This window comes from Apostichopus japonicus, chromosome 5 (genome assembly GCF_037975245.1).
Source record: "Apostichopus japonicus isolate 1M-3 chromosome 5, ASM3797524v1, whole genome shotgun sequence".
In the NCBI taxonomy this organism is placed as follows: Eukaryota; Metazoa; Echinodermata; class Holothuroidea; order Aspidochirotida; family Stichopodidae; genus Apostichopus; species Apostichopus japonicus.
Window position 1 is genome coordinate 516,682 of NC_092565.1, and position 4,940 is coordinate 521,621.

The window sequence follows — 4,940 nt, forward strand, 5'->3', positions numbered from 1 at the left end:
CCTGTGTGCGCCCGACGTTGACGGTAGAACGACCCACGAGCACATGCATAGAGTTGTGACCGTTGTCAACTTGAATGTATCGGGTACTGGCCTGTGTGTGCCCGACGTTGACGGCAGAACGACCCGCGAACACATGCATAGTGTTGTGACCATCGTCAACTTGAATGTATCGGGCGCTGGCTTGATTGTGTGCCCGACGGAGACGGCAGAACGACCCACGAACACATGCATAGAATTTGGACTTCCTTGAAGAAGACGTTGACATAAAAAAAAAAAAAAAAGTCAAGCGGGTACTGGCTCAAGTGTGCCCGACGGTGACGGTAGAACGACCCGCGAACACATGCATAGAGTTGTGACCATTGTCAACTTGAATGTATCGGGCGCTGGCTGGGATGTGCCCGGCGGAGACGGCAGAACGACACGCGAACACATGCATAGAGTTTGTGACCGTTGTCAACTTGAATGTATCGGGCGCTGGCTGGGATGTGCCCGGCGGAGACGGCAGAACGACACGCGAACACATGCATAGAGTTTGTGACCGTTGTCAACTTGCATGAATCGGGTACTGGCCTGTGTGCGCCCGACGTTGACGGCAGAACGACCCGCGAGCACATGCATAGAGTTGTGACCGTTGTCAACTTGAATGTATCGGGCGCTGGCTGGGATGCGCCGGCGGAGACGGCAGAACGACACGCGAACACATTCATAGTGTTGTGACCGTCGTCAACTTGAATGTATCGGGCGCTGGCTAGGATGTGCGCGGCGGAGACGGCAGAACGACACGCGAACACATGCATAGAGTTTTGACCACTGTCAACTTTAATGTATCGGGCGCTGGCTAGGATGTGCGCGGCGGAGACGGCAGAACGACACGCGAACACATGCATAGAGTTTGTGACCATTGTCAACTTGCGTGTATCGGGTACTGGCCTGTGTGTGCCCGACGTTGACGGCAGAACGACCCGCGAACACATGCATAGAGTTGTGACCATTGTCAACTTGAATGTATCGGGCGCTGGCCTGTGTGTGCCCGACGGAGACGGCAGAACGACCCACGAACACATGCATAGAATTTGGACTTCCTTGAAGAAGACGTTGACATAAAAAAAAAAAAAAAAAAGTCAAGCGGGTACTGGCTCAAGTGTGCCCGACGGTGACGGTAGAACGACCCGCGAACACATGCATAGAGTTGTGACCATTGTCAACTTGAATGTATCGGGCGCTGGCTGGGATGTGCCCGGCGGAGACGGCAGAACGACACGCGAACACATGCATAGAGTTTGTGACCGTTGTCAACTTGAATGTATCGGGCGCTGGCTGGGATGTGCCCGGCGGAGACGGCAGAACGACACGCGAACACATGCATAGAGTTTGTGACCGTTGTCAACTTGCATGAATCGGGTACTGGCCTGTGTGCGCCCGACGTTGACGGTAGAACGACCCACGAGCACATGCATAGAGTTGTGACCGTTGTCAACTTGAATGTATCGGGCGCTGGCTGGGATGCGCCCGGCGGAGACGGCAGAACGACACGCGAACACATGCATAGTGTTGTGACCATCGTCAACTTGAATGTATCGGGCGCTGGCTAGGATGTGCGCGGCGGAGACGGCAGAACGACACGCGAACACATGCATAGAGTTTTGACCACTGTCAACTTGAATGTATCGGGCGCTGGCCTGTGTGTGCCCGACGGAGACGGCAGAACGACCCACGAACACATGCATAGAATTTGGACTTCCTTGAAGAAGACGTTGACTTAAAAAAAAAAAAAAAAGTCAAGCGGGTACTGGCTCAAGTGTGCCCGACGGTGACGGTAGAACGACCCGCGAACACATGCATAGAGTTGTGACCATTGTCAACTTGAATGTATCGGGCGCTGGCTGGGATGTGCCCGGCGGAGACGGCAGAACGACACGCGAACACATGCATAGAGTTGTGACCGTTGTCAACTTGAATGTATCGGGCGCTGGCTGGGATGTGCCCGGCGGAGACGGCAGAACGACACGCGAACACATGCATAGAGTTTGTGACCACTGTCAACTTGCATGTATCGGGTACTGGCCTGTGTGCGCCCGACGTTGACGGTAGAACGACCCACGAGCACATGCATAGAGTTGTGACCGTTGTCAACTTTAATGTATCGGGCGCTGGCTGGGATGTGCCCGGCGGAGACGGCAGAACGACACGCGAACACATGCATAGAGTTGTGACCGTTGTCAACTTGAATGTATCGGGCGCTGGCTGGGATGTGCCCGGCGGAGACGGCAGAACGACACGCGAACACATGCATAGAGTTTGTGACCATTGTCAACTTGCATGTATCGGGTACTGGCCTGTGTGCGCCCGACGTTGACGGTAGAACGACCCACGAGCACATGCATAGAGTTGTGACCGTTGTCAACTTGAATGTATCGGGCGCTGGCTGGGATGTGCCCGGCGGAGACGGCAGAACGACACGCGAACACATGCATAGAGTTTGTGACCACTGTCAACTTGCATGTATCGGGTACTGGCCTGTGTGCGCCCGACGTTGACGGTAGAACGACCCACGAGCACATGCATAGAGTTGTGACCATTGTCAATTTTAATGTAGCGGGTACTGGCCTGTGTGTTCCCGACGTTGACGGCAGAACGACCCACGAGCACATGCATAGAGTTGTGACCGTTGTCAACTGAAATGTATCGGGCGCTGGCTGGGATGTGCCCGGCGGAGACGGCAGAACGACACGCGAACACATGCATAGAGTTTTGACTTCGTTACAGAGGACGTTGACAAAAAAAAAATAATAATAATAATATCAAAAAAAACAAAACATGGTCAACTTTAGTGTAACGGGTATTGGCTTAAGTGTGTGACCCAATGGTCAGAATGAGTGGGCAGAGTGAATCGGATTATATATTAAGGGGAGTGTCTTGTCTCGCCGGTCGATCTTCAAATTGTAGAAGTTTCCTCATATATCTCCTTGATTTCGTCAAGATATATCCGGCACGGGAGCAACCCCGACACTCCTCTGAAAATACGGGTCGCTCCCATGTGAGAAGGTCGATGGTGTGATCGACGGCACGAGTGTCATGCGACCGGGCGAGGGCCGAGTAATTAGCCGACGGTGATGCACACATGCGTAGGCATGGGACCCGTTGTCGTTGCACGAGTCTGTGAGACGGGCGCGCCGCCGGACAAGACATACCCGGCACGGGAGCAACCCCGGCACTCCTCTGAAAACACGGGTTGCTCCCGGGTGAGAAGGTCGATGGTGCGGTCGATGGCACGAGTGTCATGCGACCGGGCGAGGGCCGAGATTTAGGCCGACGGTGATGCACACAGGCGTAGGCTGGGACTCGTCGTGTTGCACGAGTCTGTGAGACGGGGCGACGGCCGACCTCGACGGCAGGCCGCCCGATGCATCCGCAAGGTGTGGCTCTCGTCCGAGATTTTGAGATCTCTTTAGTGTAGCGGGTATTGGCTTAAGTGTGTGATCCAATGGTCAGAACGAGCGGGCAGAGTGAATCGGATTCTATATATGAGGGGGGTAGTAGAGTCGATCCAAGACTCGAGAAGGCTTTTAATGTCTGTCGTGTGTGTATGCGTGTCATGGTTGGACTCCAGCGGGCCCTTTCGGTAGGGTCAGCCGTCGTTTCATCGCGACCATGTGTTGCAACTCGGCGCTCAGAGCGGGGGTTTTCACCCACTCGCCCCGTGAGCAGAGGTGTCCCTCCGTGCACACGTATATATCGACGTTCAGATATGAAGCTTTCGCGGACGGGAGTCCACCCGAGACTCGAAAAGGCTCCTTGCCTGTGGTGCGTAAATATGTTTTTGCACGTCAGACCCTTGCTGGCCTTCTCGGTAGGGTCAGCCGTCGTTTCATCGCGACCATGTGTTGCAACTCGGCGCTCGGTGCGGGGGTTTTCACCCACTCGCCCCGTGAGTAGAAGGTTCTTTCGTGCATATGTATATATACAATCCCAGATATTGAGCTTTTTCATCCGCAGAACCCCCGGTGGAGAAGAGAGAGAGTAGAGATGAGAGAGAAAGGAGAAGGGAGAAGGCCTCTCGCGTTGCGTGGTCGATGGCACGAGTGCCATGCGACCAGGCGAAAGGCAAACGGCAAGCCGACGGCGACGGCAGGCCGCCCGACTCACCCGCAGAGAATCTGGGTCTCGTTCGAGATTTCGAGATCTCTTAAGTGTAGCGGGTATTGGCTTAAGTGTGTGATCCAATGGTCAGAACGAGCGGGCAGAGTGAATCGGATTCTATATATGAGGGGGGTAGTAGAGTCGATCCAAGACTCGAGAAGGCTTTTAATGTCTGTCGTGTGTGTATACGTGTCATGGTTGGACTCCAGCGGGCCCTTTCGGTAGGGTCAGCCGTCGTTTCATCGCGACCATGTGTTGCAACTCGGCGCTCAGAGCGGGGGTTTTCACCCACTCGCCCCGTGAGCAGAGGTGTCCCTCCGTGCACACGTATATATCGACGTTCAGATATTGAGCCTTTTCATCCGCAGAACCCCCGGTGGAGAAAGAGCAGGACCTCGGTGTCGTCAGATATCGAGCTTTCTCCACGGGACCCGTTCGGGCATGCTGCCGTTGCTGCGACCATGTGTTGCACTCGGCGCTCGGTACGGGCTTTTTCATCCAAGCAACGAATGCACGCTCGAGGCGTGCGATTGCTCTCCCCTGTTCCAGTGGACGAGCCGTCGCCCTCCCGCGTCGCTTCGAACCGGTCCCGTCTCCGAGGCGGGACCACTGCGACTCCTCTCGAGACGACCCAGTCGACTCGGGTAGAGATACACACCTCGAGAATCCCTTCGGGCGGTTCTTCGATCACTGTACCGTAATAGCACGGCATCGACAATTGAGAATTCAGAGAGAGAGAGAGGGGAGTGCGAGAGCGACTCCCGGACGGCGAACGGGCCCAGCCCGGTTCTGTCGACCGT